Raw genomic sequence first — 14,919 nt, forward strand, 5'->3', positions numbered from 1 at the left:
TCGAAGTGTCCTCTTTATTTCAGGCATTTAACTCCCTCACAAATTTGATAATTCGTCGAATACCGCAGATATCAACATTAATCGAGCGCTCCAATTCCATAGTTAGCCTGGCATACAAGACACTGATATATTGTAAAGACTTTACTATCTTTTTGGGGGCAGGAAAGATGAAAAATGAGCAATCGCCTTCGCCGGGAATCGAACCACGGACCTCTGGAATACCGGCCCAGCGTGCAGAACCACTACACGAAGGCACGCTAGGAAGGCGGGAGAAATACCTTATATACTCCCCCTTTTAAAGGGCAACTGCGGCTTTTAGGGGGCCCAATCGCCAAATCCTGGGGGAGGAGAATCATCATCCAACACTCTTTCAGTTCGGGCGCCACTGTAGAGACATTAGTTTAATTGGAAAAGCCGGAGAGATGAAAAATTAGCAACCGCCTTCGCCGGGAATCGAACCACGGACTTCTGGAATACCGGCCCAGCGTGCAAAACCACTACACCACGAAGGCACGCTAGGAAGGCGGGAGAAATACCTTATAATATAATTACAGGTTAGGAACAATCATTTATGACTACATAGTCAAAACAAGGTTTTTAGCTTTAATTTTACACAACATACAATTTAAAAAATACAAAAAAGTACTATGGTTTTTGTTAAAAACGGAACAAAATTGCAATTTTTATCAAATTTACGACGCAAATAAAGAAGTATAATCGGTTATGAGTTTTTGAGGTAATACAGGAAAGATAAGGAAAAGGAAAAAAATATCATTTTTTCTTTGTAGGAAGAACCGATCTAATGTATCCATTCGTTAGGTAACTCCATGTGATGCAATTGAGAACGTTGAAAACCGGTTCTCTTCTACCATCCATCGAAACGATCTATGCTAGCAGCGTAATGTGACATCGTGTCGCTGGGTTTGTGTAAGATTTGTTCTTGTTTCGGATGGGCACGAGTTTGTGAAGCAGCGTGGAGCAATTCTTCTTTTGATGACTCTTCCAACGGTTAGTGAGATTTTAGTTTTCTTTACGTGAAAGAATAGTTAAATTTAATTAAATATTGTTCTCAATGTTTAAACCATTATATGCGGGATATATCACTTCATTTTAATAATCTAATGCTTATATTGTACCCCAAATTCTTATTTAAACAGTGCATTTCACCGTTTTTAGTAGAAATAAGTAAAGTAAATGTTTTTCATATAATGCACGTAGAATTTTTCATTTTGGTGTCATATAAAGATATTGTTTGTTAAACCTAATATTTTATTTTAGATATGAAATAACTTCTGCCATTTACATGATTTATTATATTAAAATAAAATAATTTGGCACTTAAATAAACATGTCAACGACCCTGAAGTTTTGAAATTTTTTAGAAGCAAAAATATATAAAAGAAATTGTAAAATGGCTTTGCAAGTAAAATCAGCTCACATACATTAATATATAAGCATGATTTGATAAAAATTCTTTTTCGTTTGCTGATTATTATGTACGTTCTATAGATTAAAAGATGTTGCCAAATTTCATATCGTAATTTACAAATGACAGCGATATTAAAATACTATTAAATAATTTTATTAAAATAACATGAATATTTAAAATCTGCTTAATACGTACCAAGTTGTATAAGATAATTAAGTCTACACGATTCTTTGAGTTAAAACAAGGAATTATGTTTCATTTTACCATAAAAATTAAGAGTTAAACGACTAATTATCTTAAGACATTTTTTTTTAAATGTCTGTCAGCACATAAAATTCAAACTATATTTTTAAGTAAAAAAAAAAAAAAAGCATTTCATAATCAGACTAATACAAAATCAGTATGGTTTGCGTTTTTATTTGTTATTTAAAAATATCTTTTTGTTTAAATAGCAAAGAAATGAGAACTTTATGAATTATTAATTCAATACAGAAAATACTGTTTTCATATTGGTTCGAATTAGATTAGGAACACATTAAAAATATAGAATGGGCATGATGTCGATTGCTATTTAATAAATTTTAGGAAAAAAAATAGATTTTTATTCGCCCAATGTAAAATCAATATCTTCATTATTCTACTTATTTCAGAATAAAGAAAATCTTCATTTCTGAAATTTTAACATGTAAGATGTACAAAAAAACCAAATTTCAGTTAATATTCACACTAACTTAAAAATTTGTTAAAAAATCGAGAAATATTAGAAAACAAATTCCAGATAATTATAAGCATTTAAAAAAATCGTGTCCCTCTGAAACTCCAAGTGAACCATAACTTCAATTATTAGCTTTCTGAAATAATATTTCGTTTGATTAAAAATGAAAAATTGAAGTAAATTAAATAATTATTTAATTATTAAATAATTATTTAATTTATGCAGTTTTAATTAAATGCATCAAAATATATAGCAAATGACAGGACATTTCCCACTTGACGAATTCGTCGGGCAACGATGTATAAAAATTAATATATTATTATATAAAATATTAATTTATATTAAACTAATATAAGTCAAAGAATATTACAATAGTTAAATATTGTAATATTCTTTGATATACGTGTTTAACTCTTGGGTTTTGTTAAGTTAGAATACAGCGCCACCTATTGGATAAGGAGAGAAACTCTCACTTGGCCATCTGGATTCGGCTAAGCAACATGCCACAGCATGTATTAGAACTGAATTTTAATTACTGTAAATAAATTAGTTAGTTCTTTTGCTATACAGTCCACTCATTAGATTAAAATCATAGTACAGGTTTATTATTAATGATGAATTTTGAATCAAACCTGTCAAAGAGATAAATGAGAGAATTGCATATAATCACTGTTATCCATTCAAATTTTATACAGTCACTGCCCCAGCAGCTGCTGATGTAAATGTTTTCTAGCCCTCAAGCAGTAATAATGCCATGGTGTAAAAATGGTAAAATTATATTGGACATGCTTTTGTGAATTAATTTTGAATGTCGTGTATAATATGCATATTCTGTAATATTTAGATAAAAATTCAAATTTCTGACAGAGCCGCTTTCGAAAGCCAGGCTAAATAATTCTGAGACAAGCACCTCTCAACAAATTAGAGAACCATGGACCTCCCCTCCCTGTATAACGGCTAAAACGGTCTATGAAAGCTAAAAGAAATCATAAAACATGCAAATATCACATGTGACATAATAATAAGATTTGGTTCGGTTTATTTACTTAATTATAAGAAAGCACTCAAAGGCTACCTACCTAAAGGAAAGGATGCCTTCGTGGAGGTTTTTCTAACGGAAACTGGCTCATATATACGTTAGACATAAAGGAAACCACGAAAGCACCCATGCAGCCAGCCCATCGCCGGTATTCAAACTTCCGAACCGACTACCAGTGTTTATCAAGTTTACCGCTCAACCAATAAGGGGGCTTCAGTAAGTGAGGTATTTTCTTTAGGTAGAAGTAAGAATGACTATTAAAGTGAAATATCAATATGCAAAAATGATAAACAAATATTTAGAGAAAAGGGTTTTGAGATTTACTTTAAGAATTAAAATCTGTGGGCACGGCTCTGCAGCGAAATATTCTATTATACTCATGCACTAGAACTTATGCATTTAGAACTTAATATTTTGGCTTAAATGTACGTTTAAGATTTTCGAAACAACTTAAACGGTCATCGGCTTTTAAAAAAAAAAAAAAAAAAAAAAAAAAATGCCTATATGCAAGTGATTTTTTTTAATATTGACGCATTTTCAGTAATGTTTTCAGTTTTGTTACAAAGAATCTGTGAGTACTGAAAACATACTATTGTGTTAAAAGAGTTATTTAGTTCATTGTTCTCATGATGTCCATTTCGGAAAATATTCTTGAAATATAAAGACTAATTTTCCTATATATTATAAAGTATTCTGCTTTCACATTTGTAATGGGAAAAAAAGAAAAACTTCCTTCTACCTGTAATTAGTATTCAAGTTGGTATGCATCTTTTATATCCGGTAAACAATTTGCAATCAACTTCTGGTTTACCGGTATAATACCGGACACGATGTCCACGGTTAACCCCAAAACTGCAATTTATCTAAGAGCAGGAAACACAGATAATTCTTTTCTTCCCTCGGAAAATCTCTTAAAAAGGAATAAAACATATTGTAATTAACGGAAATTACTGTTAACATTTTATCTGTATATTCAGCGGTTTAATCTGAAGAATAAGTTCGCTTGGTTATGTAAATTATATCTAAACGAAAAGAGTACACTGTAAATAACGGAAGAGTAAACATTAATTGAAAGGAATAAGAACCTAACCCTTAAATGGCATTAAGGAGTTATATTTGTAATAAAAATTGAACGAGGCCATTAAATACAAATTTCAGTAAAATGTTGGCTTTTTGTTGCACAATGTTGGTATAATCTGGATCAGCGGTTCTCAACTGATGGTACGTGTATCACTGGTAGTACGCAAGAGCAAAATAGGTGGTACGCAAAAGAAACGAAGTATTTTTAACTATTAAATTCAAAAATTAAATACTACAACATCCTGTTTAGTTGTTTTCTCTAACAGTCGTAGATTTATGCGATCTGAGTTTTGTTCAAAGTCAATAGCCGCTCATAGCCTTTAGCAAAATAATCCGTTTTTATTTTCACAAATATTCTTTTAGCCATAGTTGAAACAAAATTTGTCATAAACGATGTTTTTAAAAGGAGTAATAGAAATGGTTGTTCTATTTAATAGGAAATAAAAATAAATTCCTCTAAATAGGTTATAGTATCTCATTAATTCTTTTAGAGTTGATCGATTTATTAGCATGTATGCATTTTTATGGCCACTTTTTCCGGGCCCATATTGCTTTATTTTATATTAGAATAATTTTTTAACGTCGATTTGCTGTATCTAACAGTAGGTATTTTATCTTCTAGTTGCTTTGTATTCTATCCATTTTTACGCGAGTTAAGAATATCGTCGGTTTTTTTTTTTTTTTTTTTTTTTTTTGAAGAGCTTGCAATATATTGTGCATTTAAAGATTTGTGAAAAAGTAATAAAATAAGCCTTGATTTTCAAAATGGAAAAATGGCTAGTATGGACTAAGCAGAAAAGTGATGACTCAAAGGTGATGGATCCAGGACAATCTACTAGTACTAATAATATAAAAAAAAAAAGAACAAAGAAAGAAAGAAAAGAAAAATTGTTTACAGAAAATATAATGAAAGTCATTTATCATTTGGGTTTACTTGGAACGGGGATGAACTGGACCCTCAACCTCAATTTGTTATTTATGGTGAAATATTATCCAACCAAAGTATGAAACCCCCATTTCTTAAAAGACGTCTTGAATCTAAGCATGCCAGCTTAAAGGATAAATCTGAACGATATTTTTAAAGGAAATTATTGGAGTTCAAAAATAGTAAACAAGTAATGAAAGGTTTTGTTACTTCAAGTGCTTTGGAAGATAGTTACCTAGTAAGTCTAACAATTGCCAAGATTGGGCAGGCTCACACTATTGAAGAAAACCTTATATTACCCACTGCTAAAATTATCAATTTAACATTATTCAACGAAAAAGAGGCTAATGAACTTGATAAAATTTCGTTATCAAATGATACAATAAGTCAAAGAATTCATGAAATGGCTAATTCTATAAAAAAGGCACTTATTCAAAAAAATAAAACACAGTGAGTATTTTGCACTGAAATTGGATGAAAGTACAGATATAACGAACTGTGTACAATTATTGAAATTATTGTGTTCAGTCATTGCGTACTGATGTAACGAATTATGTTACATACGTTTCGAAGAAGATAAATGAACTGCCGAAGAGTATTTGTTTTGTGAATCTCTTCATGATAGAAAAACTGAAAATGAAATCTTCAAACTAATTGACAATTTTATGTCTGAGAATGATATTGTCTGGATAAGTGCATTGCCGTATGTAGTTACGGAGCACGGGCTTTAACAGGAAAACATTCCGGTGTTATTCCTAAAATTTAAAAAAAAAAAAAAAAAAAAAAAAATCGCACCTGAACCTAAATTTACTCACTACTCTATTCATCGTGAAGCTTCAGTAGCCAAACATTCAGCGAAAACCTGAAAATCGTTTAGAATCAAGCTGTGAAAATTATTAATTTTATTAAAAGCCGAGCTTTAAATTCAAGAATACTGGCGATTTTATGACAAGAGATGGGCAGTAAACATGAAACGCTTTTTTTACATTCAAGGTGGTTATTCAGAGGCAAAGTATTAAACAGTCTTTTTGAACTTCGATCAGATATTCAAATTTTCGTCTGTTATTCAAAATTTGAATTGGAAAAATATTTATTTAGGGAATTATGGTTGGCGCGTTTAGCGTATTTAGCTGATGTTTTCGAAAAGTTAAATGAATTAAATTTAAGATTAGAAGGATGAAGTGTTAATTTGTTTATCATTAGAGATAAAATAAATGCAATGATAAAAAAACTTGAGCTAATGAGCAAAGAAATGGATAATAATATTTTAAGCTTTTTACCACTTTTAGAAAGTTTTCTAACCGTTTGTTAATCAAAAATTCGTTAAATATTTACAAAATATGAAATAGATAATAAAACAAATCCAAATATCAAATTTAAGCTTCCAGATGCTCCTATTCGGGTGGAGATGTACGTTATTCAAACTTTGATGGCTCTAAGTACGGTTGTTTTATCACAATGCGAGAAACATACATACATTTAGCAGATTCTTCATTATTTAATTTCTTTAAATGTAACACAGGGCGATAATATTTGGTGGCCGCAATTTGAAAAGTGATCCAGACTTTTAAAGTTTTTGACAAAAAATGCCAAAACGAAATTAATAGCCCTTCTGTGCTAACATACATGGTCCCTGTGTTACATGACCCTGTGGGCTAATAAAAGAAGAATTAGCATTCAACATTAAAAATCATATTTTTTTCACTGATTAATAATTTCAGCATGTATTTTCCGGAGAATTATGAGAAAGAAAATTGGATTAAAAATCCATTTTATTTAAACCTACCTGAAATTTTATCACGTGGAAAAAAAAGAACAGTTGATAGAAATTTCCTGTCGTCCAACTCTAACTGAAAAAAAAAAAAAAAAAAAAAAAAAAAAAAAAAATGCACTTGTTAATTTTCGGCTGTACCGGAAAAAAAAAAAAAAAAAAAAAGAATTTAAAGGCACTTTAAATAAAGTAAGCGGCCGAGCGGTAAAGTCGCTGAACACTGGTAGTTCGGTCCGAGGTTCGAATCCCGCGAACGGGCTGGCTGCATGGGCGTTTTCGTGGTTTTCCCCATGTGTAACGTGTATACGGGCCAATTTCCCTTAGAAAGTCCTCCACGAAGGCATCCCTTATCTTAGGCAGATAGCCCTCGAGGCTTTGCCATAATCACACACACCCAACTGACAGCTTTGTTTTCCGCTGATGCTTTGTAAAAATAATTTGTCTATCGTTTTGCAATAATTAAAAAAAAATATTTTTTCAGACAGATCGGATTAATTTGTCCCTGGATAGACGGCCACTGACTGTATTGCCGAAGCTTAAAGTGAAACAAATTTTATTAAAGCTAATACTAGTAATATCAGTGTAAAATCTTTTAGTTAACTATGGGTTAATTAAATTAACTGTGAGTTAAAAATCCTAACAAACTACTCTAATCAAAAACCAGTTGACATTAATTTAGGAAAGGTATTCTAATAATGAAAGATTATTATTTTCCTGCGATAGTATTAACTTTTTCTTTTGTTTTGAAATATGATTTTAATTTTGAGCACAAAACTTACGAAAAAGCGATAGTGTTAATTGTTAGCCGAGAAGCTCCTGGGAAAGTTCTAGATTTTCCCTACGAATTTTTCTTTTTATTTTCTGTGACAAAATAAGTGCTCTAGATCATTCTTTCCAACCGATGTGCTACGGCATATTAATTTGCTGTGAAAGAATTGGATGTGTGCGGTGAGAAATTTAACCTGATTTTAGCTGACATATTTGATTACCTAAATGAAATTAATTAAGAAATGGAGGGCTCGCTTGAGAATACATTAAATTGCAGTGAAAAAAACTAAGGATTTCGAAAAAACAATTATTAAGTTTTGGTAAGATACGTTGAAAAGTGGTTCTTTTAAAATGTTTGGCTAATGCTCAACCAGGAGGAAAAGAAATTACTGGAAATTTTAGATCACTATATATGCATATTTGACAGAAGATATTTAATTAACGAAGATCAAGAATCCCGACTGAGATCGAAATCATTTCCATCTTCATTAGATTATATAGGATTCTAATTTCCCATGAAAGAGTAGAAGTAATTACTAGAGTGAATACTGATTCCTTGAAATTAAGTATAAGGATTTCCATTTTTTCAAATCTGGGTTACTGAAAAAAAGGCAGTGTCCATCCATTGGCTAAAAAGTTATAAACATTCTTTTACCACTTGCTATAGCAGAAATGTGTGAATAAAATTTCTCTTCTACACTTACTTTTAAGAATTTAAAGAGATAATCGTTAAAGTGTCTTGATCATAAACTGCATGCATTCATGTCTTTCGACCACAGACCGAAATATAAGAAAGTTGGGTTCACAAAACAAGCTCAAATATCTCACTGAAATATGAAGGTACTATATGTATTAACTGTGGCAAAAGAATATTGTAAATATTTATATGCTCAAAATGTTTGTTTTATTATATTATTATCATATTTATAGAGAGTCAATATTTTTTGTATATAATTAATTTTACTTTTGTGTTTTCACATCAAAATTTTATAAAATATTTGTTCTAAAAATTTAATTACAGTTTCACTCAGTCAAAACTGACATGATTGTGTATTTATTTTGAAATAATTCTGAGAGAAATAAAACCAAACGTTTTATTGTTGAATATAAACAATATTTGTTGGCAATTTTAATATTTGATATTTTCAACTTTAATTAAACAGCAACAGTGCTTTGCATGCTAATCAGTAGATTACGACATTTTCCCGCATTTATGCCGTGTCAAACCCGCTCAAGAGCATTCTTAAAATAAACTTTGGATATTTATTGAGTACTGTCACAGCTTTCTCTTTTAAAGACTCCCAGCTGGTCTATCGAGTAAAGATCTGGGAACTGTGGTGGCCAGTCTAAAACATTACTGCATTGAATCCACTGTATTGAATTCTCTTATTTGTGGCATTGTATGTTATCTTGCTGAAATGTGACTTAATTCCTGTTCATATCATAGAATAATTTACAAAAAATAGTTTCTAGAACCGTTTCAAGAACACTCTTGTATCATTTACTATTCACATGACTTTCACAAATGTATACTGTGCTTGCACCATAAGTCATTTCCGAATCCTATCACTGCCTCCTGTATGACTAAACACTCTTGTGTTTCATTCTGTGTCTTCTCTTCTTTTCATTTCAGAAGCATTGTGTGTACAAAAAAGTCAAGGGGAAAGCGATATGCCTTTGAAAAACTAGTTAATAACGAAAAACAACATTCTGGGCATATGAAAATTTATTTTTGTGTGAAACGGAAGCAAACAAAGCTTACCTGTAAGTTTGATTTATCAGAACACAGAACATTTGACCCTTCTTCATCTATAAACTATTTGTATGATAAAACCCTTTTAATCTGAATGTATATTTATATATTTTCCGAGAGCAGCTTCTTTCTAGCTTTGAATAGTTACTGTTGAATATTAGACCAGCTGCGTTTGTTCAGGCTAGTTTTTGCAAGTCTCCTTCTCATATAGCAAAATTGGCTTAATTTCTTCTGAGAAATCTGTACGAAGCTCACAAGAATTTTCTTTCGATTTCTTACAAATTTTTGATGCAGAGTTCGATCGTCAAGTTTCGATGTTACTTTTTTTTAGCTCAATTCCTTAACTGTGAACTTATTTTCTTAAAATGTTCCAAAGTATGTTACGTAGCACATCGGGAATATTTAAAATATTTGAAAATCTTAACTTGAGATTTTCTTGTCTATTTAAAAACAAGATTAGATACTGATGCTGAACATTAAGATCGTTACGTTTGGGATTTTTCTTTAAAAAATCCTTTAATTTTCGAAACTATCAAATAACTAGCTCAACACAATAATCAAACTTCCACTAAAACAAAGCAGCTTGATATTATTAATAAAACTTGTTTCCGAAGGAAGGCGATAAAAATGAAGCAGAAGTTCAGTTGTTTGTTTGGTTTCATTTTTTACAAACTAAAACAGCTTTAAAAGAAAATTTATAATTGTATGCAAATAAACAATTTTTATCGTTGAGCATGTATGGGTTAGGCATCTTCATTTATAGAATTTGACATGTTTTGGAAGCATAAACTAGCTTCAAACTCCCAGCAGATGTAAAGTGAATTATTACAGTGTCTGAAATTTAACTACAAAGTCTTGGAAAGGTATTAAAACAACCTTTTAATTTAAACACAAACTTTGAACATAAATGTACAGTCAAAATTAAAACGTAGGCTAGTAGTCGAAGACTACACAATTAAATTTAAATCGAAGTTGACTCAAAACTCTAAATGGAATAACAGTTTAAATGTCGGCAACAAATAACGCAAAGCCGATAAATTACAAACTTAACAGAAATGGCAGAGCTAAAGTAACGTAACCTCGAGATGTAGAAACACACGCTGTTTTACAATTCAAAAACCTCAGCTTAAATACTTTATAACTCATTTGCATTTCTGGTGAAGAAACGAAAACAGAAGTTACAGTAAAGGATGAAATTATAAAAAACTGGTTAGTACAAATTAATAATAACCTTACGCATGTATTTCGTGTTTATGACAGCATAAGAAGATGAAGTACAAGCACTTATCTAAAATGAATATTTAGGTGAAATGTTTATACAATATAAGGCAAAAGCATTTGAAAGGGAGGTCTTCTTAATTAAATCCTTAGCATGAAATATAAGAAATTAATCATGTCTCTTCATAATGTATTGTGAAATTATTTATGCTAGTAAGATGTACAGTCAAATTATTCGTCTCTGTGAGATGTACCATGTCATAAAAAAGTTACAAAGCGCGGCTGTAGAATCTAGAATCAGCGGCGTCAAACTGGCAGCAGTTTTATGCGGTCCGCGAAGACATTTCAATTATGGTGTTGCAAAGATTTCAAGATTTTTATTTGACGCTGGAGTTTCCATTACTTTCATTTGCACTGAAAACGAACATAATAACGCACCAGAAAATCTCTAAATGGAGCTAATTATTTTACAATGTAATATAAATCTTATTCAAAGATCTGAAGGTACAGCTTTAAATAAATTTTATTCGTAATAATAAATAAGGTCAGTTACGGATTTCTGCACTATGAATAATAAATTTATAAGAACATGATTGACTGAAGAGAATTCACAATCTGCGATGAAAATAATTTCTAGTATTTTCCTAACCAAAGCTACAAATTTTATCGGAATGCTATCAAGTGTCAAGCTAAAGTACGAGATAAAGAAATTCATAATTATTTACGTATAAATACATGTAATTTTATTTATGCTTCGAAGAAAAATTTAATAAATGAGAAAAGAGAATAGGTTGTTATTATTTGTTCTTAATTTTTTCCCAACTGGTAAATTTTCTCTGAAAGCTTCTGAAACTTTTCTGAACTCTCTGAAAAATTTCATATTTATCTATTTACAGCTTAAAGTAACGTAAGTTATTTAATGATGAATTAAAGAAGCTATCAGAATCATTAGTTAAGCATATCAGAATCATTTCAAAGTAATGCTGGTCTAAGAATGTAATATTTAGCTGCCAATATGTTTTAATTACTGTGTGTAACTAATGAAAATGTCTTATAGTTGCCAAAGATTTCAAGTAGAAAATAAATATAAATTAAAATTTTATCTTTGCGATTTAATTTCTGTTATTACTATTATATGATAAATATTTAGAAGCAAAATTTAAAATTTACTGAATGTATTTTCTATTTTGTTAGTAAAATTTTTCATTTTGTAAATAATAATAATAATAATAATAATAATTATAATAATAATGATAAAAGAAAACATATTTTATTCCATCAGCTGTTTTCACATCTTTCATTCCTCCCGCACGCAGTTTGACGCACGTGCTTTACAAGAAGGCCTTCAAATCAATTTAAAATAAAAGAAGAAAGTATGATTGATTATCACTCAAGCAAAATATCGACAGATGAATTCTGTGCATTTCGAAACATCGCTGTGAAATTTACTGAACTTTCCCTTTTAGTGCACGGTCAACATGCTTTAACATGCACTAAATAATTTTCAGACATAAAACTGTTTCAATTCGGCTAGTTAAAAAGTGAATTTTTCTGAATCTTTTTCGCATGTTGTTTATGTAGTGTGCAAAACACAAACAGCGTCGCTGCAAGTCTAATGACAATAATGATATTAATATTTATACAGTGCTTTATTTTAACATTACTGAAAGTTTCACAAAATGGGAATTTCATGCAGAGATAATATAAATAGTTAAAAATGAAATGAATAAATTTTAACCAGTATTAAACGAGCTGTAAAGGTCAGAGAGTACATGGAATATTTTGTTTCTTACATTCTATAAAATTAATTTACAGGCAGAATAAATATTGCCGTTGAATAAAAAGAATTTTGAGCAATCTAAATATTCATTTCAATGATTAGCATATGAAATTAATACTCAGTATTTAAATCTTATTTTACTTCCTTCAGAAAGGTAATTATGCACAAGGACTTCTCTGACGTGGTTTTAAAGAATTGACACAACTGTTACTTGAAAGAGTTCTTAGTTTTCTTTTAGAAAATATTAATGTGCGGCAGCTTCCCGCCTCATTCTTTTTTCTGTTTCTTTTCTTCATTTCCCTCCTCCTCTTCCCGAGTGAGAGTATTTAAATAAAAATTATATTGAATAGCTTGCAGTCTGTAACTTCAGTATGATTATCCTTAAATACCTGATCTATATTTGATTTAGTTGATTCGTAGTTGCGATACTTAATATATGGCTAAGGGAAGGTACATAGGTGCTGGCCTTGCTACCCAAACGTATATTTCAAAAATCGCCTTGCTTAACTTATCAATGCCTAATCCAGCTTGCCTAACTCATACCTGTATTTTAAAAATCGGCATCCTAGGCAAATAGCTGCTCACATCTCCTATGCTTGGAGCTGGCTTTGTTGACATTAAAGACAATCCAAAACTACGTTTTATTTATTTTTGAAGTTAAATCTGGCCCCTATTATATAATTATATATATGTGAGTAAATCTTCCCCAAGACGGCTGCCCACTGAGGAGGCCTTAGAGAATATGACTATCTCTGGTGCTCAGTACTTTTTTTTATCTAATTTCTAAGAATTACGGATGCTTTCAGTGACATTCGTCTAAGGATGGTGGTTCTGTGAGATTTTTCACTGTAGTTTAGAACAGCAACTTTCAGTTCGTGATTATCTTTAGTTTATTACTGATACAGGTGCAATTTCTAGTAAATATTTTAGTGAGTATTGCATTTTCCTGTTTGTTTACTTATATCTGAGTTAGCATTTCTATGAGGCTTATGAATTCTGAAAAATCCTAGACTAGCCAATATAGTAATAAAGTTAGAATAATAAAATTAAGAACTGGATATGTAAAATGTTTTCAGGCTTTCCCCGCAATCGATTTTAAGTAAAAAAATTCGATACGATGTAAAGAATGCTAATTTATCAATGAAATACTACATTAGTAAGCCTTTAGTGACCAGTTGTATAAAACGCAAATTAACTAATGTTTCAAACATAATCCAAAGGTTGAACTTGTAAAAAAAGAAAACGTTTATTACTATTATAATTATTATTATGTTTATTTATTTATTATTAGCTAATCATATTTGCAACATCAGCGGTAGAAAGAACACAATAAAGTGAGCAAATATTCCAAATTAAGATGTTTGAAATAATTAGCGAATGTTAAAAGTATCAGTTATTTAAAAAAAGTCAAGAATTCTATAATATTTTCCTTGATTTATTTCCGTAAACATTTGCTACGTTGTTATTTAAATTAACTGGTTATTTCTTCCTTCTCCCAGATTCGTATATACTTCGCCACTTTATTTATTTATTATTTTTTTATTATAGATATAGATTTTCAGATTTTTTTTACCCATAAGCTTATCTGTATAATTTTAATTTGGAAAACTTATCTTTATTTTATCGTAGTTCCTCCTTTTTCATACTAATTTTATTGTACTAAAACCGAGAAGGGAAAATTAAGCAAGCCAATTTCCGCAAGACGCTGTACCAGTTGAACATAACAAATGAAAACTAGTCATAAATAAATTGTCAGTAATTACCACAATTTTATTTATTTAAAAGAACCTACATTCCAATAACAATAGTAATATTAACATTACAATATCTAATAAAATATCTTCATTTCTACTTCCCTATAACTGGTATCCCGTCCATTCTTACTGTTCGTTGTCCGCTGCTGCACTGATATTTAATTTCAAAATTTGCAAATTTTTATGTCATTTTCAACTTGCCTTGAGGGATCTGTTAATGAGGTTTGAATAATTCATTGAAATAAGTTCGAGGAATAAATGAAGTACAGAAAAAAATTGTGTATGACATAATAGGCGGTACAAGGAAGTTATGCGATGTCCACTTCACATTTATAGAGGCATTAGGATTTTTTAATGTCAGAAAACTGAAGAAAGGAGGAATGCCCTTCCCAGGACTTGAACCTGGATATCTCGAATACGCGGCGAGTGTGCTACCGTTACACCACGAAGGTATACAGAAAGTAGGGAGAAAATACCTTATACATTTTGTGTTGTGATGAAGCCCAATTCATCACAACACAAAATGTGTTGTGATGAAATGGGACGATTTTCATAGCCCAATGCTGAAAAGAGCATTGGGCTATGAAAAAACTTTATACATTTTTACTACACGTTTTAAAGTTTAGTTTCTAGAAAAATACTTTTTTATTACTGAAAGAGTACAAAATTATTACATATATTCTTCTG

General features: G+C 30.5%; 1 protein-coding gene across 1 annotated transcript in view; it reads left to right on the forward strand.

Moving 5' to 3' along the window:
• The first annotated feature begins 860 nt into the window (after window positions 1-860).
• Window positions 861-14,919, forward strand: part of LOC118198487 (uncharacterized) — a 180,393-nt gene continuing 166,334 nt past the window's right edge. The window contains exon 1 of the mRNA XM_035370184.2: window positions 861-1,008. The gene's annotated coding sequence lies outside the window, so the exon portion shown is untranslated. The remainder of the gene's footprint in view (window positions 1,009-14,919) is intronic.

Source organism: Stegodyphus dumicola, chromosome 9, assembly GCF_044657685.1.
Source record: "Stegodyphus dumicola isolate Sdum_Otavi_A_Nest chromosome 9, ASM4465768v1".
Lineage (NCBI taxonomy): Eukaryota > Metazoa > Arthropoda > Arachnida > Araneae > Eresidae > Stegodyphus > Stegodyphus dumicola.